This window comes from Mandrillus leucophaeus, unplaced genomic scaffold (assembly GCF_000951045.1).
Source record: "Mandrillus leucophaeus isolate KB7577 unplaced genomic scaffold, Mleu.le_1.0 Scaffold75, whole genome shotgun sequence".
In the NCBI taxonomy this organism is placed as follows: domain Eukaryota; kingdom Metazoa; phylum Chordata; class Mammalia; order Primates; family Cercopithecidae; genus Mandrillus; species Mandrillus leucophaeus.
In genome coordinates, this window is record NW_012108141.1 from 4,808,386 (window position 1) to 4,836,230 (window position 27,845).

A 27,845-nucleotide genomic window follows, 5' to 3' on the forward strand; every position below is an offset into this window, starting at 1 on the left:
TAGCCTGGTAAGATAAGTAACACAGGCAGTTCTGTTTAACAGATGGGAAAAAAATATATAAAAGTCTGAGAACCTGAAAGGTGAGATGAATCACTCAGGATCACATGGGAAAATAAGCAATCAAACAAGATGATTACTCAGCAATCCTGAAGCATAGTTCTATATTCCTTTCCACCAGCCCAATGTTGCCTATACTCTCAACCTTGGTGAACACACACTGCTATCTCTTCAGTTACGGGATGTCACACAATATTCAATGCAGTGAATTTGAATTTAAACAGATATTACGTTTTCCCTATTTTATGAACATTCTGGTTACTTGGCCTTTCCTTGTGACATTCTTTGTTACACTTTCCACTTTTTAGTTAGTGATTTACTCCATCCCTCTACTCAATCCCAGTGGTTATGGGGTTTTCCCCTTCCCCATCCCCATCCCAGAGGCACTCTGGCCAGTGAGAGTCTGGCATCCTCCAGGCAGGCACTCCTTCCCAGTGGACTTGAACCTGGGATAATATGAAGCTGGCACTTCTGTGTACCCAGCTTGCTCCCATGTAGAACCAGAGGCTAAAGCCCATCTGTGGAAGGCAGAGGTGAAAGATAAAGGAAATGCATGACCTAGTGACACATTTTGAACCCTGAATCCAGCTGTGCCTAAAGCCCATACTATCCCTGGATTTTCAGTTACACAACCCAATAAATTTCCTCCCTTGTGTAAGTAGGATTTTCTGTCTTTATCATACAGAAGGATCTTAAGCACAATATCCTATAATAACATATTCTCATTCAATTGCATTTCCATACTCTTCTTGAAGAGGGAGAGAAATGAGTGAAATTACAGCTATTTCCCAGAAAGTTACACTGCATATAACAATGGGATTGGCTACAACAAAACAAAACTAAACTGAAAGTCACTTCATTAGGAGTTAGCTGCATTCTCCTAGTCTGAAATGCTTTATTTGGTACCTTTCTCCTTCAGGTGAGTGATGAGAGGGCACCTGCTCTCATCCCTAGGATAGATTAGCCCCTACTGCTGGTCTTTTGCTCACCAGCAGGTCTTCCAGAATTTTCCCCAACGAGGTTTGATGCTCTAGGTGGCCTTAACACTGCTGAGATTCCCTCTAGCTATCTAGGCACATATCTTCCTTCTTCTCTCTGTCAAGTGTCATTGCAAACGTATCCCAGGAAAATTCTGCTACAATCCTTTCAAATCTTGGAATAGAATTTTCAGGTACAATCTGTCTGCAAATAATATACCTCTCCAAAAGTTAAGCCTAACTAATGACTCACTTTTCTGACTGCCAGCCTCACAGAAACAAGAATGAGGTGTGGGGTTGGGGGTGGTGGGATGCTATAGGAATTCTTTTGAGTCAGAAGAATTCAGTATACAGGACCACTTAGTTGGCAATAATGGTTTCAGCACCAGATATTTTTAGACTTTTACTTAAAAATTCAAAGCTTTGACATTTCTCAGGACAAGATGAATTTTGTCTGTGCTCTGGCTAGTGAATCCAGCAATTACTTTTCATTTCCAAAATGATGAGTGTTTCAGTTTTCCAGGAACTAACATTGCCTAATTGGATATCATACCTCAATGGATGACAGGATCATAGTGAATAATAATAATTTGGTAAAATTGTTTTGTTACTGGTACTTGTAGGAATTTAAACAAAGTTGGTAGGTGGTGCTAGGGGGAAAGTGACTAGAGAACAGGTACAAGCTAATTCCTTTCATAAGTGAGGTTGTAGAACTCGTGATGCCAATACTTAGGCTATATATAAGTGAAGATGGAAAGCCATGTCATTTTCTAAGCTCAACAAAAATAAAAGAGAGGGCTAGGCATGATGACTCACACCTGTAACCCCAGCACTTTGGGAGGCTGAGGCAGGCAGATCGCTTGAGCTCAGGAATTCGAGACCAGCCTGGGCAACATGATGAAAACTCGTCTCTAAAAATAAATATAATATAATAATAATAGAATTGAGGATTGCCCATATTAGTCATTTTTTTCCTCAAATATTCCTGGTAATAAGAATACCAAAAGCATAGACATTGCTATGATATGTAGCAGAAAATACTCTGGTTGGCCGAGTGTGGTGGCTCACATCTGTAATCCCAGTGCTTTGGGAGGCTTAGGCGGGTGGATCACGAGGTCAATAGATCGAGACCATCTTGGCCAACATGGTGAAACCTCGTTTCTACTAAAAATACAAAAATTAGCTGGGCACAGTGGTGCGCACCTGTAGTTCTAGCTTCTTGGGAGGCTGAGGCAGGAGAATCGCTTGAACCTGGGAGGCAGAGTTGCAGTGAGCTGAGATCGCACCACTGCACCCCAGCCTGGTGACAGAGTAAGACTCTGTCAAAAAAAAAAAAAAAAGAAAGTAAAAGAAAATACTACTCTGGACTCAGAATTAGGAGACCTAAACTTTGGCCCTGTGTGGCCCTAAGCAAGTACTTCTCTTTGGGTCTGTCCTCATGTATAAAATATTGAGTAACTACTGAGGAAATGTTTAACCTAAATTTTGATGACCAATGATGTCATTCATCTCAGTTTCAGTTCAGTGTGCATGACCTAATTGACATGTCTCTCTCAAGGACCTTTGAAGGTGACCACAGCAGCTAAAATGAATTGAACTGGGAGAAAAGGAGAGCCAAGGTATTAATATTATTTATTCATTCATTTATTTACAAATGTTTTGAGCACTTAATAAGCACCAGACACTACTACAGGTGCTGAGGATACAACAGTGAATAAATCAAAGATCCAGTCTTCATAGAGTTTATTTTCCAGAAGGGTGGATATGTCATGAGCAAATAAACATGTAAAACAGAGTGTGTCCAAAGGTGACAAGTCCTGTGTAGAAAAGTAGAGTGAGAAAGAGGGGGTGCTTGAGGTTGTCCTTTTATGTAGGATAGCTGTGAGTGAGATGGCTTTGGACTAGCAAGTGCAAAGGCCCTGAGGTGGGAGTGCATGTGGCATGTTTTAGGGGTTGCTGGAGCACAGTGAGGAAGAGGAAGAGTGGTAGAAGATGAGATCAGAGGGAAGGAAAAATGGGAAAAGAAGCTGGAAGCTGTTATTTACTTGAATATGAATTGTCCCCATCTCCTTACTTGTGGATTTTTTGTTACCTGAATTAGGCAGGGGGAAGTATACTAGCTCAGTGTGATAATAGCGTCTGTTCTGATTTGGATGGAATCAGGATCTGATCTGCACAGAAACACAAGTATTCCTTGGAGAGTGAAGCAACATTTCCTTCATTTTCAGCAAAGTTTAACTGATTTTATATCGGCGCCTGTAGTCTCTCCCTTCCTCTGGTGTGTGGTCCTGTAGTAGTTCTACTAACACACACAAATGTGGTGGATGCAGTGAGAGACAGGCACTCAGCGTCCATTCAAAAGCCATTTCACTAAAATCCATCTAAAAACCATTTAGATTTCTAGCCCCAGAACTCATCTATGGCTAGATTAGATGCTCTTGCATGAGTCAGGAAGGTGAAAATGAGGCAGAATCACTTCCTGCTTTTCTCGCTCTCTGTTGCCCAATGAGCTTTTTCTGCAGTAAATGCCAGTATCTAGTCACCAGTTTCACGGGTGTGAGAAGGCAATTAGTTACAAAGGCAGCAGCAGGAATGGCTTTCAGGGCTGCATTAGCATGTTCATTGGCCTTAGACACTCTTGCCTCGATGGGCCCCTTCCTCTACTAAAAAAAATTAAAAATTTTGTGACTGTGTTGGGATAAAGATGAGTATATATATTTTTAAATTTTTTATTTTCATGGGTTTTTGGGGAATAGGTGGTGTTTGGTTATATGAGTAAGTTCTTTAGTGGTGATTTGTGAGATTTTGGTGCCTCCATCACCCGAGCAGTGTACACTGAGCCCAATTTGTAGTCTTCGTTTTTTTTTTTCTTTGAGACAGAGTCTCACTCTGTCACCCAGGCTGGAGTGCAGTGGCGCCATCTCAGTTCACTCCCAAGGCGTTCCTTATTTTAATATTTGCTGAAAATTCTCCATCACAATTTAAAAATATAATTATAAGAAAAAATCTGCTTCTGACTGAAAATTTAGAAAACACAGAACTATAGAACATAGAAAAAAACCCAAGTCTACCACCGACAAACCATTATTAGGAATACTTCCTTTCATTCTGTGTTCTCTGCACATATGAAAGTATAAAATTGGAATCATATTGTATATACAGTTTTATATTTTTTTTTACATAGTCACTTTAATAACAACACATATGCTATGTTACCACTATAGAATGTAAATTCAGGTTAGACAAGAGAATTTCACAAGTGTAATAAAGCATTCTAATTAACTGGGTGTGGTGGTGTGCACCTGTAGTCCCAGTGAGTCTGGAGGCTGATGTGGTAGGATTGCTTGAGCCTGGGAGGTTAAGGCTTCAGTGAGCCGTGATCGTGCCACTGCACTCTACAGCCTGGGTGACAGAGCAAGATCCCATCTCAAAAAAAAAAAAAAAAAAAAGCTTACGAAGTAAGCATTTTGTCTGTTATCAAAGTTTGTGTATAGTATCTGGCCAAACCAGCTTGCTCATTAGTCGCTTTCATTATAGGTAATTTGTTTAGTCTCTTGTTTATGATTCTTCTGGAGAAAATTTAAAAAGTGTTCTTCATTTACCTTAGCATGAGCGCTTAAAATACGTATTTCTATTTCAAGATGACATTTAAAAATTAATCTAATATAACAGCAGCTAAAATATAATTCTGCAATTATAAAAGAGCTAAACCAGAGTTCATAAGTTATTCTCATGTTTACAATTATGATTCTGAAATAAATACTATTACTATGAAGCCCTGTTGTAAGCTTTCTTGATTCGGTTTAGACATGCATACATACATTTAAGAGTTGCAGGAGGCGTTAAAAGTTGTTAATATATTCCATGCACGTTTCAGAAAGAGTTCTAAAAGAGCCAGCCAGTCCACAAGACAGGAAGAAGAAAAGTTAAATTAAAAAGTAAGGCAGATAGGACTACTAGATAACATACAAAGCATGTGAAATTCTTCAGCAAACTGGGAGTACTTCAGGGATGGCCAGCTATCTTCTTTAGAACTAATTTCTTCTTTTCTTTTTCCTTTTTTCTTTCTTTCTCTCTTTCTCTCTCTCTCTCTTTCCCTCTTTCTTTCTTTCTCTTTCTTTTTTTTTTTTTTTTCTGTCTCTCTCTATCACCCAGGCTGGAGTATAGTAACTGCAACCTCTGCCTCCCAGGTTCCAGTGATTCTCATGGCTCAGTCTCCCGAGGAGCTGGGATTACAGGTATACACCACCATACCCGGCTAATTGTGTGTGTGTGTGTGTGTGTGTGTGTGTGTGTATTTTTAGTAGAGACGGGGTTTTGCTATGTTGGCCAGGCTGGTCTCAAACTCCTGGCCTCAAGTGATCCATCCGCCTTGGCCTCTCAAAGTACTGGGATTACAGGAATGAGCCACCACACCTGGTCCTAATTTCATCTTTACAGTCTAAGAAGGTGGTTTTAAAGTTTTAACACCATCAAGTGGAATTAGGTGACATGTTTCTTTTATGTTAACTTGATTTCCCCTGAATGACCTAGTTAGTGAACTAGTCACTAGTAATTTGGTCACCAGGCAAATCAAGCCTGCAAGAAAGGAAGCCAATATTCAAAATACCATGTTATCATCTGAACCCACTCAAATCATTTATTTCCAACATAAACATGTAACTGCAATAATGAGATGTCTAACTAAAGTAAGGTCCTCTCACCAGATCAAGACAGCACCCTCCTTCCAAGGCTTAGGCTTTGCCCAGAATTCCTAATACACAGAACAGCCCATACCAACAGCCATTGCTTCTACAACATGTGTGCATCAGGAGAAGGGACATTTTAGCATTTCCTCTGCTCTTCCATTTGTATAATCCATATGGGACAATTGCTGGAAAGCCTGCCATTCCAATGAGAACAAATGGTGCCTCTTCAACTTTTCGAACAAGTTTGGATCCCTGATCTTTATCATAGGAAGAAAGGGAAACATCTGTGTCTGTTGACCTAGTGATTGCTTGAAGAATCTCTCTGGAGTTAGAAAATCTCTCACAATTCAACTGACGTCTGTATTACTTTTTATCTAACATTATATTGTAGTCATTTGCCATCTTATTAAGCATTGTTGTAAATATTGCTTTTAATGCCTATATAATATTTTATCTTACAGGTGTATGACAATTTATTTAACCGTTCCCCCCTTCTTGGGATGTTTAGAGTGTTTCCTCATTATTTTTTATTATAAATAACACTTACGAACATCTGCACATATAAATCTTTTACCAAAAATAAAATTGTTTCCCTAGGGTTCACGTAAAAGAATGGAGCAAGGTTTGAAGTTGTTGAACTCGATGGTTCCTTCTTCTCCTTTCCAGGCACCCTGCATTCAAATGACTTGGAAGAGCAGGTTCTCTGAGCCAGGATACTAAAGTCCCTGTTTAGGAAAGAGCCACGTTGTATGTTTACCCTACCACAAAGATACAGGTGAGAAAAACTGAGATCTGGGATGGTGGACCAAAGAGACACACTGACAGAATGGGCCCTAGACTTTCAGAGTCTGGGAAACTTAGGCCAGATAAAGGCTAGTAGTCTGGCAGTTATTACTGGGAATCACTCTTACTCTACAGCTGGGCATGTGCTGTTCCTCCTGACCCTTAACTAGAAACTCCCTATGGATAACGTGGCTTCTCTTTCCACTGGGAAAATTGAGCACGCAGTAGAGACCTTGCAGAAGCTCCCTCCACCACGTCTTACCCACTTGCCTGTCTCTATGCACATAAATATCTGTCTTCTTTTCTTTCAATACCATGTATAGGTTGAGAACACTCACATTTATATCTCCAACCCAGATTTCTCCCCTATGTCTTGACTTGATATCTAATTTCCTACATGACATCTCTCTTTGGATGTCTAATAATCATCTCAAATTTGTATGTCCAATAGCAGACTGCTGATCTGCCTCCAAACCTGTTTTTCCTGTAGTCTTCTGCATGTAAGTTAAGGCGAACGCCATCCTTTTTCTTTCTCATGCCAAAAAACTTGGAGTCTCTCTCTGTCTCTCACACCCCACATCCCATCCATCAGCAAATATTTGCATCATGTCTCACCGGATTACTGCAACCATCTCCTTGCTGATCTCACTGCTTTTCAGTCTATTTCACAACCCAGCAGTTGAAATAGTTCTTTTAAAACATAGGTCAGATCACGTCATTTCTCAAACCTACCAAATACTTCCATTTCACTTAGAGTAAAAGACAAAGTCCTTATAATGACCATACACAATCTGCCCTCTCCCCATCTCCTTACCCATCTCGCTTCATGTCCCGCTATTTTCTCCTTTGTTTGTCTCTGCTGCAGCCACACTGGCCGCCTTACTGTTCTATAAATATGCCAGGCACTTTCCTGCCTCAGAGTCTATGTTCTTCCCATGCTTTCTGCTCTTCTTCCAGATTTCTTCAGAGCTCATTCCCTACCTCCTTTATGTCTTTACTTGTTCATCTTCTCATGCAACTTTCCTGACCACCATGTTTAATTGCAAACTCCTGCCCCCAACACTCCATGTCTCTCTTTCTACCTCATTTTTCTGTGTCATGCTTATCACTCACCAACAGACCATACTTATTTGGTTTATTGTCTGTCCCTACTCACAGACAGCTCTTTTATCTGTTTTGCTCATTGCCGTATACTTAGAACCTAGATAGTGCCTGGCACATATTTGGTTCTTCAAATACACTTGCTGAATAAAGTATGGGCATGCTATGAAAAGGCATAGATAGGTAAGGACTTTGGGGTCAGGATTGTGAGAAGGTCATTGGCACCAAGATGTTTTCACCCAATTCTCTGAGTGCTATTACAGAATCCGGGCCAAAAGTATAATACACCAAAGAACCAGAATTATCACAGGTGAAGTAAACCAGGCAAATTGTCTTCTAGATCCTCTTAGGTATTTTTGTGAATTATGCATGTTATGGGAATTTTTAAACTTCTCTATACTAAAGCAAATTAGAATGCTTTGATAAAGCTTATTTTGAATTTCTCAGTGCTTCTTCTTGGTCACAGAATATGTCAAGGTGTTCTAGAAATAGAGTTACTGGGGGAAGGAAAGAAATGAACATGGAATTGAGTGACTTCTAAATTTCTAGACTCCTTACATCTCATTTAAACTTTTGACAACTTTTGAGTCAAGAAATATTATTCCAGTTATGAATACATACCAATTGATATTCGAGCCTGGTGAAGTGGCTCACGCCTGTAATCTCAGCACTTTGGGAGGCCAAGGTGAGAGGAGGGGTTGAGCCCAGGATTTTGAGACCAGAGTAGGCAACATAGCAAGACTCTATCTCTACAAAAAATTAAAAATTTATCTGGTCATGGTGACACACATCTGTTATCTCAGCTACTCAACAGGCTGATCTGGGAGGATCACTTGAGCCTAAGAAGTCAAGGCTGCAGTGAGCCGTGATCGTGCCACAGCACTCCAGTCTGTGTGACAGAGCAAGACCCTGTCTATAAAAAAAAAAAAAAAAGCAAACTGAGGTTCAGAGAGAATTATTAATTTCTCCAATTTTGCACAGCCAGCAAATGGCAGGCTTAGAATTCCATTCACTAACTAACTGAATAGTACAGGACCTAGACCAAACTTGTCCAACCCGCGGCCCACAGACTGCATGCGGCCCAGGACAGCTATGAATGTGGCCTAAAACAAATCTGTAAACTTTGTTAAACATTATGAGATTCTTAAACATTATGAGATTTTTTTGCGATTTTTTTTTTTTCTTTTAGCTCATCAGCTATCATTAGTGTTAGTGTATTTTATGTGTGGCCCAAGACAATTTTTCTTCCAATGTGGCCCAGGGAAGCGTTGAACACCCCTAACCTAGACTTTATAGCTAATATCTTGACAAATTAGGTGACTTAGGAGAAATCATTTAATATTTGTCTCAGTTGTCTGCCAAAAAGAATATGTAAATTCACTTCAGACACACACCTTAGAATAACCCAGGGTGATAATTTCAGGTTTTTCTGGCTCTTGTTTATTTCTTAGCTCCTTCAGAAGAAAGAAAATGTTCTAAATGTTAGGATCCACTGGGGCTGTTATGTTTCCTAGTTCAAATCTTTAAACTGTTGTTAAACCACAACAATTACCACAAGCACAGAGCCTCCTGGAACATTTTCCCAAGTAAAACAAATACTCTAGCTGTGTGAGAGTGTCAGGCAAAGCTAGAAATGGGACTCCTTGCTGGCTATCCATGTGAAGGGCTTTGTTTAAGGAAATGCTATGTTGCCAGCACAGTCACTTGTCAAAGACAATAGCTGTTGGCAGAGCATTAATATGTGAGGATTGGGAGAGCTGCCAGTGGAAGCAAACTCTTTTGTGGTGTGTACAATGTTGTGCTGGGGCATCAGCTGAAGTTCACCATTGATGACCATCTGAAAACTGCCTTCCACCCACAGTACACTCAAATGGACAACTCAGCAAATTGAAGAATGAATTTCTAGGGAGAGGCAACATGGTGTAATTAATGGAAAAAGAAATAGAATAGAAGTGAAAACCCCCTCATTTTAATTCCAATGTTGTGACTCTGATACCTCCTTTAGCTTCCCTGCATCATTTTTCTCACTTACCCAGGCACTTATCCAGGCATCCAGTAAGTATTTATTGAATGCCAACTTGTATTCAAGGCACTGGGTCAAATGATGTGATCATTTCATGATTCTGCTTTATGTATGTTAGAGATAATAGTCCCATCTGCCTCAAATTGATGTAATGAGGATGAAAACCTAGTTTCCACTTTGGTAGAAATGGAAATTTGTTTGTCTTGTCTACTTCATGGATCTATTATGAGAATCATAAGAGATAATTGTGTGGGTATACTTAATGAACGTAAAGTGTTGTATACATACGCAAAAAAATAAATACTTTGACCAGGATGAAACTTATATCATTGCTGAATATTACCTGAGGAGAGAGGCAGAGAGAGAGAGAGAGAGACAGAGACAGAGAGAGACAGAGAAAGAGAGAGACAGAGAGAGAGACAGAGAGAGAGAGAGAGAGACATAGAGACAGACAGAGACAGAGAAAGAAAATGCTAATGAGATCCAATGCCATTTAGCTATTCTTTTCTTTTTTCAGTGAAAGCGAGACTTACAAAGATAAAAATAAAGGTTAGTTTCAATAATTATTTTTATAATTTTTTCAATAAAAATCCACAGATAAGAACCAAACCCGTGGTTCTCAAACTATACTCTTATACTGATTATCAGTAGTTTTAGGTGTTTGGGTTCTGAAATTCAATGCTAGGACTGGGAGTCGAGGATTTTATTGCTAATATATCAGGATTAGGTTTTGTCGCACATTTAAAAAAAAAAAAAAAAGTAAACTACCAAAGCCTAAAGCAAGCTGGAATTTGGGGGTTTCTTTTCTCAGATAAAAGGAGTTGGAAGAGAAACTATTTAGCTATAGCCACTCCATAATATCATCTGGGACCCCCAGGCTCTTTTCCCTATTATCTTAACACATGGCTTTTATTATTAAGGTCATTTCTGGGCTGCTGAAGCTCCAGTTATCACACCTGCATTGCAGGCCAAAATAAGAAGGAAATGCAGAAAGTATCACCCCCAGCTGAGTAAAATTCTGTTAAGTCGCCCTTCTAGACATTTCATCTAGGAATTATGCTTTCATATCTTTGACAGAAATTAGTCACGCGGCCACAGTTAGCCACAGGGGAGACTGGGAAATGTAGTTTTTGTCTTGAGAGATACTCTGCTGGGATAAGAATCAAGGTTAGGCAACTAGCTACCTTTTCCACACGAAATATTAAGGAAAAAAGATGTTAATGGATAGAACGTTCTCAATTACACATTTTTCTGCATACATTTAACTTATTCCTTTGGTTTTAAGAATATTATCATTCTATAATAGTATACAATAGTATATTATTCAAAACAAAATTATATACTGGATATTTTTAACAATGTAAGTATTTATATTTCATTTTATCCTACAAAGAGCAACATGATTTTCAGTTGTTTTTTCACATGAATACATTCGAGCCCCATTAATCCAAATCAAATAAAATTATAGAAGTCTAGAAATCCATCCTGTATGGAACCAAGCTAACAGCGTTCCATCTTGTAACAGCCTTAGCCCAGGAGCATTTACTAGTAAGCACATTTATTTGAATGTCAGCATAAAATAAAGCATCCCTGAATTTTTCCCAACAGAGAAATGTCCTTGCACTGTGGCCACAGCATGTGTATCTTTCTACATCTGCCCTCAAATTCCCAGCAACATGATTGTGCTCTGAGTGGAAGCCTCTTGGTGTTCTATGTTGCCTTCGCCCGTGTAAGTATATGTAGGTCTTTCTGTTCATTTAGAGTTTGCTCTTTTGTGTAGCAGGGTCTCACTCTATCATCCAGGCTACACAGAGTGCACTGGTGCGATCATGGCTCACTGCAGACTTGACTTCTTGGGCTAAACAGATCTTCCTGGCTCAGCCTCAGCCCCTGACCCCCGACCCCCAGGAACTACTGGTGCACACCACTATGCCCAGCTAATTTTTTATTTTTTATTTTTTAGAGATAGGGTCTCATTATATTTCCCAGGCTGGTCTGAAACTCCTAGGCTCAAGTGATCCTCCCACCCCACTGTCCCAAAGTGTTAGATCACATCACGGTGTCAGCCACTGCACCCAGACAGAATCTGCCTTAAGACTTTAAAGAATTCTGAGCAATAGTGTCTGAGGCGCTCATTCCCTAACCTAACGAGCGTTACAAACCAACTGGGTTATGAAAGAGCAGCAGCCGTCCAAAACTGTCCTGACTGGGGAAGTGAACTCCGCATGCCACAAAGCCGGAATGGCAGCCAAATGAGAAACATATGCTCTGAATTCTGATGCAAAGTTTTTATTTCTTTAAAAACAACTACATTAAAGTGACATAAACTTAAACTTAATCCAATTTGGACCTTACTGGCAAACAGTATGAATTTTGGACGAAATATTTTGGAGAAATTTGAAGTATCTACTATGTTATGTGACGTTAGACAAACAACTTAACCACACCAAGTTATTGTTATTATATGAATAACAACAATAGTATCAAATAGTAATAATAATGTCAAAAGAATGGACAGTCTTTTTGAAGATTACTGTGTCAAGACTGTGAGTTACATTAGAAAGACACACAGGCTGGCCAGGTGTGGGCAGCTCTCACACCTGTTATCCCAGCACTTTGAGGTGGATGGATCACCTGAGGTCAGGGGTTCAAGACTAGCCTAGGCAACATAGTGAAACCCTGTCTCTACTAAAAATAAAAAAACAGCTGGGCATGGTGGTGGGCGCCTGTAATCCCAGCTACTTGGGAGGCTGAGTCATGAGAATCGCTTGAACCCAGGAGGTGGAGGTTGCAGTGAACCAAGATCGCGCCATTGCACTCCAGCCTGGGTGACAGAGAAAGACTCCAAAAAAAAAAAAAAAAAGAGAGAGAGAAAAGAAAGAAAGAAAGGAAGGAAGGGAGGGAGGGAGGGAGGGAGGAGGGAGGGAGGGAAGGAAGGGAAAGATACACGTGCTGTGGCCACAATACAAGGACGTTTTTGTTGGTTGGGAAAAATTCAGGGATACCTTATTTTATGCTGATGTTTGAATCAGTATTCTAAGTTATAATAAGGCTGTTACATTAAACTCTTGATACAGTAATCTTCAAAAAGTATTGTTATATTATTAAATAAGTGTACATAAAATAACTTACTGGTCATTCTCTACCTAGTGCAAGAATTTTGTCACTAACCTGCTAAAATTCTTTTAGTAAGACTTTTAATTAGAGGTCAACAATTTACTCACTCTAATGAGGGACTTGAATTCTACAATCTGTAATAGCCTACTTGACATGGGGCCTTATTAGCTTAGATTCTTTCTTTTTCCTTGGGTCGCTCCTTAATTCTGGGCATTTTGCTGCCCATTATCTCTCTCTTTAAAGGTTGTCAAAAGGACATAGGAACAATTCTGGTAAACAGAGCAAATGGAAATGGAAACGAGCCAGAGGTGTGCTCAGTAGAATGTCATGTCATGTATTGATCAAATGGCACAGAGAACCCAGGCTCTGGAATCAAGAGTGGGAAGTTATTGTCATAAACTATTCTACGCTGGCCCTTAACTTGACCCTTAACAAATCATACAACCTCAGAGACTTCATCTATAAATTGAAAGTGTTAATATCATATACCTTTTAAGATTTTTTGGCCAGGTGCAGCGGCTCATACCTGTAATTCCAGCACTTCGGGAGGATCACTTGAGCTCAGGAGTTAGAAACCAGTCTGGGCAACATAGTGGGACCCTGTCTCTACTAAAAATAAAAAAAACTAACCAGGTGTGGTGGGGCATGCATGTAGTCCGAGCTACTCAGGAGGCTGAAGCAGGAGGATCTCTTAAGCCTGGGAAATCAAGGCTGCAGTGAGCCATGATCAGGTCACTGCACTCCAGCCTGGGTGATAGAGGGAGACCCTGTCTCAAAAAAACAAACCAAAAAATTTGTCAGGATTAAATGATATTACCTATAAAGTATTGTGGGCAATGTATTAAATGTTGCCTATTACTATTAATCAACACCATGATGAGATATCTCTATGTATTAACAACAGAATCCTCCCAAATTCTGAAGGCCCATTTATTTCAAACAGTATTTGATTCAGTGCAATTCTAGTACAATATAATACTCCTAGAATGATAATAATATGACTAAATTTGTTTCTAGGTCATTTCAATAAGAAAATTTAGACTTCGTTATCTATCTGTCAATGCTTTAATCCATAGTTAATTCTGAGTCCCTTGCCACTTTTACATTGTCCTTTTTGGGTGTCTTTCACAGCCCTGTGGCTTTAATGCATTGCTCTCTTCCCAATTCACAGTTCAGTTTCATCAGCACTCCTGTTTCCTGTTTTGTCACTGTCTGGGCTGCTTGTTTTGCACCTCGAACTCCTTCCTCTTCCTCTTCAAAGGATATCATCAACATTTCCAGTAGGGATGGGCAATGCCACAAGCATTTCTTGCTGCAGCTCTTCCTTTTCTTTCTTTTTCTTTTTTTAACCTCCTTTGAACTTTCATGAGCTTCCTGTAATGACTGTGTCTCTGTTTCAGCTATTTCAGTATTTCTGTGGCTTTTGATTTTGATCTGGATTCATGTCTTCCAGCCAAAACCATCTCAAACAAGTAGTTTGAGGTTTTTGCTGGAAGGTAATTTGAATTTGTTTACATGGCCACCAACTCCCAATTTTAGATGTCCTGAGATTTCTGGAGTAGAAGAGTGGCCTTACCAGATTACCTTTCTCTTATTAGCACTATTATTAGCTAATCATGCTTCTTATAATTCTAAATAATTACTACTAAATCAGGAGAATTAGGAAAGTCTTTTCTTTCATTTCAGCAGGGTTGAAAAAAGGTTAAAGTCAACCACAGATGTAGATATAGCAACATGATTTGATATACGTACATCAATAAGAATAGTCACGCACACACATACGCAAAAACACACAATTATTCCTTTACAATTTTGTGGCATCTTTACTGCAAGGAAGCCACAAACACAAACTGGGTATGAACAAAATAACTCAGCAGATGACAAATGACCTCTTCCTCCTTCTCCTCCTCCTTTTTCTTGTTTTGCCATCATTGTTTAGGTGAAAAGCAAAACAAGTCCCAAGCATTTCTCAGGTTGCTCTCAAATTATTGGACTCTGTGGCATGTGCATTTGAATGTTCATTCAACAAATATTCACCGAGCACCTACTACGTCCCAGGTCCTCACAATACATCTGTGTACAAAACAGACCAGATCCCTGCCATCTGGAACCTCGTACTTGGGTGAGTGATCAGTTTCCAGAATCAGACAGTTTGCTCATTTGAGAAAACTCCTGTGTGGTTCAAGATTCCAGAGGAGAACACTGAGACAGGAGCGGACTGGGTTTATCACATGCCTCATCTTGTGGTTTCCTAACAGGCCAAATGCAACACAGAGAGGGGTATTGCTCACTCTTCCTGTTTCTGTCACTCAGACAGGAGCTAGATAGTTCCTTTCCTGCCAAGCTAAGACTTTTGCTCTCATCAAGTGAGAGGGTCCCTCTTACCTTACAATATTTCTGACCTGAACCCTGGCAACCAGAAATCTACTTTTGTTGTTGCTGTTGTTTTTGTTTATTTGAGGCAAAGTCTTGCTCTTGTCCTCCAGGCTGGAGTGCAATGGCACCATCTCAGCTCACTGCCACCTCCGCCTCCCGGGTTCAAGTGATTCTCCTGCCTCAGCCTCCTGAGTAGCTGGGATTACAGGCTCCTGCCACCATGCCCAGCTAATTTCGGTATTTTTAGTAAAGATGGGGTTTTACCATGTTGGCCAGGCTGGTCTCAAACTCTTGACCTCAGGTGATCTGCCCACCTCGGCCTCCCAAAGTGCTGGGATTACAGGCGTGAGCCACTGCACCTGGCCCACAAGTCTACTTCTCTCACCTTGCCTTGACTGTCACCACAAGACAGAACAGTTCCCCTGAGAGACTTTCATTTGCTCTGTGGTATCACTCTTTAGACTACCTGAGATATATACTGGAAAATGCCACCTCTTAAAAGCCACCAGTAAGTTCTCAATTGAATCCACACTTTAGTCTTTCATCCTTTTGATTTCTATGGTAAAGAAGAACATAGGCCCTATATCTGCTACTCATATCTCCCATTCATTTGTATGTGATTAAGTAGGGTTTTTAGCTTACATACAGCTATAAAGCATTTTCCAAGTCTTTTTAATATTATCTAGTTTGCATGAAATAAGGATGTAGGAGTGAGTATGTTTGGCTTTTGGCTATAAATGGTTGGAAATATTTCGAAAGATCCACTCTCTTCTGAGCTCTCTTACTGTTCTTGTTTTCAACCAGCAGAAATTGGAAAATAAAGATTGTGTGGGTATAAAATGAATGCCTGCAATGTTTGTCATTTTTGGAACTCTATTTCTGTGGCTCTTGACTTTTTTTTTTAAAGATGGCTTCACCTAAAAGTTGCTAAGGCCAGGCCAGAGCCCTTCTTATAAACAAATGACAAGGGACGTGATAGCCCATAATGAATTCAATCTGGGCTATCTGTGGCGTTGTGTGTGGATAAAAAGTAAAAGCTAATTTTGAGTACAAAGGAGATGAATAAAGCCTCTTGCCACTAAGATAATTAAGAGAAGACTCTTGGTCTTCTCAGGCAACATCATTCTATGCAGCTGGACCCATGCCCTTTCACAGATGGGAACAATGCCATATGGTTAGGGAGCTTGGCTGTTACTCAAGTGGCTCCTATACAGTTCTCCATTTGGGCAAGAGTTGAGAGGAGATGGAGAATAGTATTTGGAAGACATCCTGGGTTCAAGTCCTGCCTCTACCACTTATTTGCTGTGTGCTTTCTTAGTAACCTGAAGCAACGAATAACAGTACTCACCTCATAGAGTTGTTGTAAGGTTTAATTAAGATAGTCCACATAATGCATGCTGCCTACCTGGCACACAGTAATAGGTGGGAGATATTATTACTGTGATGATGATGATGGGTGTCCAGGGAGAGACCAGTCTGAATGTACCTGGAGAGACTCAGTGGGTTACTGGAAATCAAGAGTCACAAATGTGAATCAAGCAGCAACTGTAGAAGGTGATTGGCAGGGCAAATTGACAGGGATTGTTAAGAAAGATACAGAGAATGCTGGTAAAACCAGGAGGAATAAGGATGCCTTTTTCTCTTATTGGAGCGAAGAGGACATTACCTAGTCTGTATCCAACTAGACAAGGGCCTGAACCTTAGAGAAGATGTTGAACCCCACTAGCATAGTTAAGGTCAAATGAGTCAAAAGTGTTTTGGTTTTCTGTTAATTTGTCTGGTTTGGGATATTCCTGGAAAGGAATTTTATGGATTTTGCTCTTCTAATATCTGACTTCTGTGTAATGGAAGAAAAAAAAATAGCACTCCAGTAGACCTTTATAATGCCATACACATATGAAGTGAAACAAGAAGACCCTGTGAAGGATGATAGGAATGACACATCTCGTAGTAGGGACACAGCCCTCCCTACTAAAGGAATAAATTTCCTTCCAAACATATTACAGTTATATAAGCTATAAAATATGTTGCTGTAAAATGACTCATCTATTTGAAAATCCCACTACATAGAGTTTGTATAGTTAGAAAACTGGTATGTGAAAATGTAAAAGTTGGCAAGAATCAAGAAATAGTTTTTTAGTACCTATTGTGTGTAAGGTATTATTACATAATCACAGAATTATGCTATTATTTTGCTTTATGCATAGGTTTACATTACCTAGTCAATATTTAACTGATTTATTTAACCTTTGTAAAAAAAAGAAAATTCAGAATCTCATACTGGGTCTTAGGTAGTATATACAGTAGTTCCCTCCTTATCCATGGTTTTGCTCTCCATAATTTCAGCTACCTGCAGTCAACCACGATCTGAAGATATTTAAGGGAAAAAATTTGGAAATTAACAACTCATAAGTTTTAAATTGTACACCATTCTGAGTAGTGTGATGAAATCTCACAACATTCCACTTCGTCCCTTCCAAAGGGGAATAATCTCTTGGTCCAGTTATCTGCACTGTAGATGCAACCGTCTAGATTATCAGATTGAAAAAACATAGTATAGACAGTCTAGGGTTCAGTACTATCCATAGTTCCAGGCATCTACTAGGGGTCTTGGAACATGTCCTTTAAGGATAAGGGGGAACTATTCTATTCATAATTTCATAGCATTTTAAAGCTGGAAGGTCTCAGAAGGGAATGAAAATCAGTGCCTTAGACTTTCCTTCAAATGCTAGGTAATGTCCTAAGGAGTTTTTGAAATTTTAAATTATTTTTAAAACACTTTATAAAAGAAATTTTTTAGTCAAATATATTAGTGCTCACCAAATCCCCACCTATTATAAGAATTTACTCATCCTAGCAATGTCAACTTTAGGAAGCATAGAATAGAAACTGAGGTAATATACATGACTTATTCAAGGGGAATGGCATTAATCAGTCAACAGAGTGAGATAATCAGAAGAGCATCTGAAAAAATAAGGACTCTCATATGACCTGCTTGTTTATTTCTGTTCCCAGATGGCAAATATTTTCTGAATTCTGCCCAGCTCCTCTTGGGGTAGATAAATGTTAAAACAGAAAAAAGTGGCAAGGTGCTTTTGTTCAGTGTGGGCCCATGGGGAAAAGTCCTGTATTTTCAGTTGGTTGCTATGAAGGCAGCCAGCAGTGAGCTCAGCCAACATTGTTGTGAGATGGTACTATGACATCAATTAATGGAAAACTGAATGTTGAAACTGTACAGCAGAGGAAGAGAAAAGCAGGAGGACAATAACAAAATTTGCCAAACAGAAAATCACAAAGTCCGCATAGGAAAAGTATAGTTTTCAAACTCCAGAAAGTATTTGCAAACACCAGTGAGCAAGCTATGAATCTTGTTTTCCCATAGGCCCTACCATCAGTAGAGATCCCAGGGAGAGCAATTTACCTGCACATTTTGCCAGGGAACAAGGGAAGGCGAGTCTAACTATTTGGGGTTTTAGCTGAGCTTTGAAATAACTGAAAAACTGAGCTTCGATTTTTAGAGTTTATCACTTAGGATTTCTAGGATTGTAAGGTCCTCACTCTAGAACTTCTGAAAATAATCAGATGAATTGGAATTAAAGAACTAATGGCCTTAATTGTGTCTAAATAGGAATGAGGTAACAATGATCATCATCATGAGCTATTCTCCTCTATGACTCTGGATGGTCTTTTTTTTTTTTTTTTTTTGTCTGTTCAGAGCTTCCTGCTTGGTGTTTGTCTAAGCAGGGAGGAAAGCCATTGTTTGAACTTTGCAATAACAGATTGCAAGCTAAGGCTTTTCTACACTTTGTTTAATTTTCCTGAAATGTTCCTTTTTACAGAAAAGATCTGTTGTTGACCTAGCGTGCTTTTTGTCTTACTCAATACTCCCCTGGGGATATAGTTAAAACAACATTTAGCTGTATTTCTCCTGGGTGGAGAAGTGTTTGGTGGTGGTAATGAAACTAAAGCACAGATTTGAGCAACTGTGGGCTGTTGACTTTATGCTAGCCTTTCATAAAGAGAAACCTCAAAACACCGTGGCCATTCAGCAAACAGTGTGCATTTCATCTAAGCCTGGCTGACTTTGCCCTTGCTTTCTTCAGGCTAGAATGATCCTAACCATCAATGTCTTTGTGTCATGATGCAGAAAGTTGGCTAGGACATAAGAGGATAGTGCTGAAGTACAACTTCTGAGTTGGGGAGGGAATCAGGCAGAGAAGTAAAGCTCTACACAATGGCTAGTGCTTCTCTATTATGATGTGTGTTCCAACGGAGGTCAATCATTGTGCATTGTCTCTAGGGAGTGAATACAGCATATTATTTTGGGGTAGAAATTGAGATTTCTTTTGGTGGTAAAATATACAGAAAATAGAAGCTCTTTGTACTTGATTTCTTTGAGTTTATTTAAATACCTTCAAAGGCATTCTTCTATGAGAAGGAACATGACATAATAGGTCTCTAAAAATGAAACTGTTTTAGTGATGGAAATGTTCAGTATCAAATCCACTATAGCCACTAGGATATGTTACCAAAGTTTTTAAAAATTCTTGTGTGCAGTGAACTTTGTTGATTGCCTACTCAGCAAAAAATCTTCTCCCTTGTTCCTAATGAACCTCAATTTTGCTTTCCTCCCTTCTAGTCATGTGCCTGGGACAGATTGATCCCAGCTCCAGAAAGGCATCTGAATGGTCTAAGCAATGCCATCCATCTGTCAGTAATAGATTCAGAAATGGGCATGTGATTCAAGTCTGGCCAGTGAGATGTATGCAGAAGAGTGCTGGGTATTCTGGAAAGTTATCCCTTGCCATTCAGAGATCCACAGGAATCCAGCCTTTTGCTCCTTGAATGGGAGTAAGGAAGCACAAAATCCCAGTTGCTCTTCCAGTCATCCCAGACCCACAGCCCCGCTTTAGCCATCCTATAGCCATCATATATCCACAAGGGGAAAGCAATTGAGGCCAACACTGTGGATCCTTGTGACATAACCAAGCCAGTGAATCAATCAATACATTTATTTGTTGTTTGAGCCATTGTCGTTGAGCTTACGTTACTGGCAGCTGAAAGTTATTCTATCTGCCAATCCTCATCTGGTACATCTCTTAGTTTTGCTCTCATCTCTCCTTTTCCTCTTTTTCACACATAAATCCCAATCTTTGTTCCAACTCACACTGTCAACACTCTGACCTTTCCCTCTTGCCCTCTTTGCCTCTTCTGTCTGTTCCTCTACCTTTTGCTCTTCTTTCTGCCAGTGCTACCCACAGGTATATCTTAAATCTTATTATCCATAGCCATGACCAAAGACTAGGACCATCACTAGGTATAACTGGATTAGGTGGAGTTTTGCTCCTTTGCCCTCCTTTGTACTTTGGACATCAACATCCATCACCTCTCAGCAATTCTCTCCACTGTGCCCCACTCCATATAACAAAAAGTCTTGTGTGCTCTGAAACATCCACCGAAAAACTCTATTTTCACTAAAATTCCTTTGGTGATAATGCCTTAACATAGTGGCTTCCAAAGCTTTTTTAAACCAAAACCCACATTAAGTATCCTCACTCAGTATACACATAATATATACATAAGCACTTGATATAGTTTGGATATTTGTCCCCACCCAAATCTCATGTTGAATTGTAATCCCCAATGCTAGAGGTGGGACTTGGTGGGAGGGTGTTTGGATCCCTCATGGCTTCCTGCTGTCTTCACAATAGTGAGTTCTTGAGAGATCTGGTCATTTGAAAGTGTGTGACACCTTCCGCCTCTCCTTGCTTCTGCTCTGGCCACCTGACATGCCTGCTTTCCTGCTTTCCTTTTGCCTTCTGCCATGATCGTAAACTTCCTGAGGACCTCCCAGAAGTCAAGCTGATGCTAGCATCATTGCTTCCTGTAAAGCCTGCAGAGCTGTGAACCTCTTTTCTTTATGAATTATCCAGTCTCAGGTATTTCTTTATAATGCGAAAGGAAAATAAACCTTGAGGCCGACAAATCACTAAGCTAAAAGGAAAAGTCAAGGTGGGAACTGCTTAGAGCAAACCTGCCTCCCATTCTATTCAAAGTCACCCCTATGCTCACTGAGATAGATGTATATCTGATTGCCTCCTTTGGAAAGGCTATTCAGAAACTCAAGAGAATGCAACCATTCGTTTGTCTCTCACCTATCTGTGATCGGGAAGCCCCTTCCGCTTCCTGCCTTTGCTTCTAGTTGTCCCGTCTTTCCAGACAGAACCAATGTGCTTCTTACATATACTGATTGATGCTTCATGTCTCCCTAAAATGTATAAAACTAAGCTGTGCCCCAGCCACTTTGGCCACATGTCATCAGGACTTCCTGAGGCTGTGCCACAGGCTCATCTTCAACCTTGGCAAAATAAACTTTCTAAATTAACAGACCTGTCTCAGATTTTCGGGGTTCACAGTAGCAAGGCAAGAAGGGACTAACACAGTACTGCAGAAAACGTTTTATGAAATACACTTACCTTTACTACCAGTGATACATTCTGATATTATGTATTCTGTTCTATTTCATTTTTTAAATTGTTTGTCTGTACTCACTAAATTGATATCATGGATAGTTGTTGTGACCACCAAAAACACTTCCTTCACCCATAGCAGAAACTCTGGTGGTCATGTGATAAACTTGTCAAAAAGTCCTTGAGGGTAATTAGAGTCATACTTAAACCTGAATAAAATGACAGCCAACACCAACTAAAAGAGGTTCTGTCTTTGTCAATTTGCATACATTTTTTCCCCTAAAAAATGAAGTGACTAAGAATATATGAATGCTGACACCTAATGTGTCCCTAGTAATTTTAGGGGATCTTTCTGAAATGACAAAAGTGTTTAAGAAACATCATTATAGTTATTTCTGAAAGTAAAGATGTTTCCTGCAAAAGCTATTTGAGTCCCAGAGCCAATGTATTGATTGGTTTTATGTTTGACTTTTTAGAGCCCATTAAATATATCTGTTTGGTTATTCATTTGGCAGCCATGCTACTTCTTCGTGAGCTGGGAATGGCAGGTTATCTATAAGAACCATTTTTATACTATGGATTGTGGTAAAAATGTGTTAGCTTTCTTGTTGATAACTACTTGTTATCAGCTAGAACCACTTTTACAGCCTGTACCATACAAAGGCTGCACCTATAAAGTCCATAGCATGTTTGAAAGTCACATGATATCTAGAAAAGCCCTGTATAAAGTGGAAAGCATTATGTAAACACAAACTATTATTTTTATGCATTTTTTTAAAGTAATAAACTCTTGCCTAAGAAGTCAGTCATCCCCATGGTTAGAACATGTCTCCCAAAGTTCATGTGTTGGAAACTTAATTGCCATCGTAACAATATTAACAAGTGGGGCCTTTAAGAAGTGATTAGGTCATGAGGGCTTTGTCCTCATGAATGGACTAATGTTGTTATCGTGGGAATGGGTTAGCTGTAGTGAGCCCCCTTCTCCTTTCTGCTTCATGCGCGCCTTTCTGCCATCCATTCTTTTGCCATGGAATGACTCCTGCCAGATGCCAGTACTATGCTCTCAGCCTTCCTGGTCTTCAGAACCATGAACGGAATAAATTTCTTTTTTAAATAAATTACCTGTCTCTGGTATTCTGCTATAACAGCAGAAAATTGACTAAGGCCTTCATGAATTTTGAAAGCCAATGAATTTTAATGTTTTTACTAATGGTACTGAGTTCTATAAATGTTTTTCCCCACCCTCTAATTGATACACACACATGCACACACACACACACACGCATACATATGCACATACACATTAGACTTTTAAGCCTATATTCAATACAATACAGGCTGGTTGCTAATTTACAAACCCCATTTTCTCTTTTATAAGATATATGAGGAAGTAGGTTTTCTTCTCTATATAGTTATAGTTGTGGTGTGATGGGCCCAGAATTATTATGAGATATGTTAAATGGTACAGTATAGCTTTAGTAGTTAAGGCAAGGTTTTGGAGACAGAAAGACTCCAAATGCAATTTTACATTTAACAAGCTCTGTGAATTTGGGTGAGTTACTTAACCTTCTAAGCTCTGATGTTCCTCATCTGTCAGATGGGGATAATATAATTCACCTCACAAAGATGTTATAGAATTGAATTTATCTCTACTCATTAAATTTATTTCATCATTTACTAATGGGTCATGACCACCAAAAACACAGGCTTAACCCCCAGAAGAAATTCTGACATTAAGAATCATGGAGCCAGGTGCAGTGGTGCATGTCTGTAGTTCCAGATACTCAGGAGACTACGGCAGGAGGATCGCTTGAGCCCAGGAGGTGGAGGCTGCAGTGAGTAATGATTGTGCCACTGCACTCCAGCCTGGGCAACAGAGCGAGACCCTGTCTCTAAAAAAACAAAAAGAAAAAGAAGCAAAGCTGATTTAAAACATAAAAGAAACAAAGCTGATTTAAAATATGAAGGGCATATTACAAACCTTCCATGTATGTGTGTGTAAAGTACTTAGGACTTAGCACAGCACACTTAGCCTTTAGCACATAATACCTAGCGATAGCTTAATGAATGGTAGCTTAACAACAATAACTAATGATAGTTGTGACATGTTTATTTCATCACACCTTCACTGTGAATAAATGTAGAGATCTAGGACACGGTACCCCTTGCTTTCCCTTTGGTGCTGAAGCTGCACTCCACTGCTTCCCAAATCTATGTGTCCACCTAGAAATGGGTCATGGTTGCTGAATCGTAGAATAATAATACTGCAAAATTGCTAAATCTCTGAGGGGGGTGTGTGTGTGTGTGTGTGAGAGAGAGAGAGAGAGAGAGAGAGCGGGGGGATGGGGGAGGGAAGCGGTGCTTGTCTCTTTCTTCTTGCTAAAGACACTTCCTTAAAAATAAATACACTGGAAAATAATGACAGGAAACTTTACAAAATTAAAAGAGGATGTCAGGAAGTACAGGATGTGAGGCTGTTTTCATTTCTGTCAGTATTTTCTTATTCATATATATTTATAACTTTAAAAAGCATAGAAGTTCACTATTTCTTCTCCTTAAGATCAAGTCTATATATATATAAAAAAACTGTGACAAAAAAACCCCACTTAATACTTTCCATATTATACTTTCCAGCTGCAATTAAGTATCTGATCTGACTACATTATTGGGCAACTGAATAGAATACTTGTCACACTCATTCTCTATTTCTAAAAAATGTTACAGGCCGGGCACAATGACTCACATCTGTGATCCCAGCAATTTGGGAGGCCGAGGTGGGACGATTGCTTGAGGCCAGAAGTTAGAGACCAGTCTGGACAACAGAGTAAGACCCCATCTCTACAAAAATATTTGTTTAAAAATTAACAACAACAACAGCAACAACAACAACAAAAAGTTGCATTCTCAGACAGTTCATACCAATCTGGGAAGGATATAAAAGTAAAATACCTTGAAGCAGTAACGGATAAGAAAAATTTGGTCTTTTTAAAAAAAAATTTTTTTTTGATTATTACTTCTTTCCCAGAAGACAACTTTCAAACATAGGAAACTAGGCAAATCAACGAATGCTCAAAACTGAAAACCCACTTCCCTCTTTAAGACTGGAGGGTACAGAAATATCAGTACTTTCAATGCTTTAGCAGTCATGTGAATGGTGAGCATTCTATGTTTTTCCATATGCACAGCAAATGAGCATGCTGCTTGCAACTTTTTCTCCATGAAATGGGGATCTGCATCCCACAGTAGTTACTGAGCAGTACGTTTCCTCTCCAACATTGAAATAGTTTATCTGCAAACAAATTTCTAAAGTTCCTATTTGGCTGGAAGCCAAAATAAACCAAAAATGTTTTGCTGTCCTCTGCTTTGCTGAACAGATAGAGGTAAAAAGTTGTAGGTGGGCTTCTCTTTATTGCTGTACTTGACTTATTAACACCTTGAGACTCGAAGAATAAAGTGTACTTCATCTTGTAAAAGTTTATGATCTAAGTCAAACAATTCAAAAGATCATAATTTAGCTGCATTTAAGGAGCTTTAATTCAAAGAGACAGGAAGTTGCTTCATATTAAAAGTAGCCTCTTCTTTACTTCTTAATAAAATTCCCTATGAAAATATTTATGGCAGACATATGTTATTTTCATCATTCCTTCCTTGGGGAAACCACTATTCCCTGCTTCCACACGGTTTCAGAGGGACTGCCAATCACTGTACCCTACCCCTACTCCAGCCACACTGGGAGCATAGGACACAGGCCTGCCCAACCCAAAAATTATCTGTTCCTAAAATTAAAATACTGATGTTGAGATAGATGTATTTCTTTCCCCGGGGATGCTAAGCTAGGGCAAGAGATCCCAGAGCTACCAGCTGCCATCTTCATCACCCTGCATGGAGGAGGGAGAGCAGGTCCAGCCACAGAAGGAGAAAATGGCAGAGACAGAGGAGCAAAAGGAGAAGGAAGAGGAAGAGGAAAAGAGGGAGAATGGGGAGGAAGGAAAGAGGAAAAAGAAGGCAAAGAGCGGAAGGGGTAGGAAGAAGAAAAGAAGTGTAATCTAACCTCCACAGAGCTATGATTGAAGCCAACTGATTCCTGAACTTCCTAGATACCTGACTCAACCAATTTCCTTCTCCATTCAAGTTAGTTTTAAGAATTCTGCAATGGAAACAGGAGGAGCTAACAAAGTAGCTGGTGTTCATTCATTCATTCAGCAAATATTTATTGCATGCCTACTGTATTCCAGGCACTAAATAGGCATAGAGTCGTGATGCGCAACATACAGTCCTTGCCCTCATTGAGCCTACAGCCCGGTTAGGGAAAAAAATATCACACACACACACTCAATTGGAATATATGTATATATATTCAATTTTTTATGTTATCAGGAAAAGAGTAGAGTACTGTGAAATAGCATTAGAAGAGAATTAGGAAGCTATGTTTACAGTATCACTAGAATAATCACATTTTAAAAAACGGAATGCATGCATGGTGGTTTGGGAGTCCAGGTCTAACAATCTGAGAGATGAGGCAGCATGTGAGAAATAGAGGAAACGTCTTTCATGGTTAGGAGACCAGGATCCTCATCCTAGCTCCATGAAAAACTGCAGAGGCTTTCCTCATCAGCAAAGAGGTAATACCTGTCTTTCATTTTTTCTCCAGGGTTATAATGAAAATCAAATGATCAATATACACCTGATTCACATTTGAAAAGAAGAGTACAGTATATGTTACTGTGGTAGGATACCAGGGTACATGTGGTAGGAAGACTTAACAGGACAACTGGGTGTACCCAGTTCAGAAGCCTGGGCACGTCCCACAGTCAGGGAGGAACTGAAGAGGAAGGCTGATGGCACACTAATGGTGGATGAGAGAACTGCTTTGCTTATACAAAGGACATACAACACACTCGTTATTTACTTATTTATTTTATCCTTTGGCGTGTTAATGAGTACATTTTATATGAGACGACAGCTCTCAGTGATGTTTAAGACGATAATTTTTAAAAATCCACTTAAGGTATTTTTACTTTTTATTTCCCACATGGCTTTTGCGCCTTCTTTACAAGACATTTTAGGTCATTTTTAAACCAAAAAACAAAGACGACAGCCTCATTTCTCTAACTTTTGGAAATCCAATTATAAAAATAATACACTAATATTGTGAGATATTCAAATAGCATAGAAGGCTATATAGCCAAAAGTCCCTCTCACGGTCACCCCTACTCTCCTTGCCCAGAGACAACTAATCTTAACAGTTTTCTCAATTCTTTCACAAATTTATCTGCATAGTGAAACTGAGTCTTGAAAACTGAGTAGTAGTAGCCATTCGGCCATTCACAAAGGGAAGGGTTTATTAAATTATATTAGAAAGTATTAATTGGCATGCCAGTGAATGGGCACAGCAACTGGATATTTAATGGCCAGCTCCAAACGGAAAGCCTTGGCTGTGCAGCACCCATCTGTGGGTGCTATGGCTTGAATCTGCGTCTTTGCCCAAATTTCATGTCAAACTGTAATTCCCATTGTTGAAGATGGAGCCTGGTAGGAGGTGATTGGATCACGGAGCTGGTTTCTCATGGTTTGACACCATCCCCCTTGGTGCTGTTGTGGACATAGTGAGTTCTCATGAGATCAGGCTGTTTCAAAGTGTGTAGCACGTCTCCCGCTTCCTGCTGCTCCTGGCGTGAAGTGCTGGTTCCCCCTTCACCTTCCGCCATGATGGCAGTTTTCCTGAGGCCTGAGCAGATGGCGCCATGCTTCCTATACAGCCGGTGGAACGTGGGCCAATTAAACCTCTTTTCTTTATAAATCACCCAGTGTCAATAAATAAATAAATTACCCAGTGTCAGGTATTTCTTATAACAGTGCGAGGATGGACAAATACAATGGCCAAGCTTACCCTGAGGACAGTTAGGATGGTGTTTTTTGGTTTATAGCTGGGCCCAAGGTCAAATAGCTGGTACCCTTTCAAAACCCACAAATCTTCCTCACTTACAATCTTGTGTTTGTTCTTTGTTGCATTGTTATAATCATTTTGCTTCCATCTCTGTATCACAACTGGGTATTGAGGATGTTCGTTTGGCAGGTAGAGGCCCTAACCAAAAGGTCCTAAATAATAGCTTCAGGGATATCTTGTTATTAAACAATGAAACTGCTCCAATGAGAAAGGCTGCATTATAAAACCATATGGCTTTAGACCTACTCACTGCCGCCCAAGGGGGAACCTATGCTATCATAAAAACTGAGTGTCTATCATCCAGAT

General features: G+C 39.7%; 1 long non-coding RNA gene across 2 annotated transcripts in view; it reads left to right on the top strand.

The window, feature by feature from the left end:
• Positions 1–6,388: 6,388 nt before the first annotated feature.
• LOC105529137 overlaps positions 6,389–27,845 on the top strand; it is a 41,504-nt gene continuing 20,047 nt past the window's right edge. Inside the window, exons 1-2 of one of the 2 annotated variants that reach the window (XR_001004460.1) lie at positions 6,389–6,497; positions 19,762–19,855. This is a non-coding gene — a long non-coding RNA (uncharacterized LOC105529137). The remainder of the gene's footprint in view (positions 6,498–19,761; positions 19,856–27,845) is intronic. The other variant, XR_001004459.1, reaches the window with a different exon arrangement.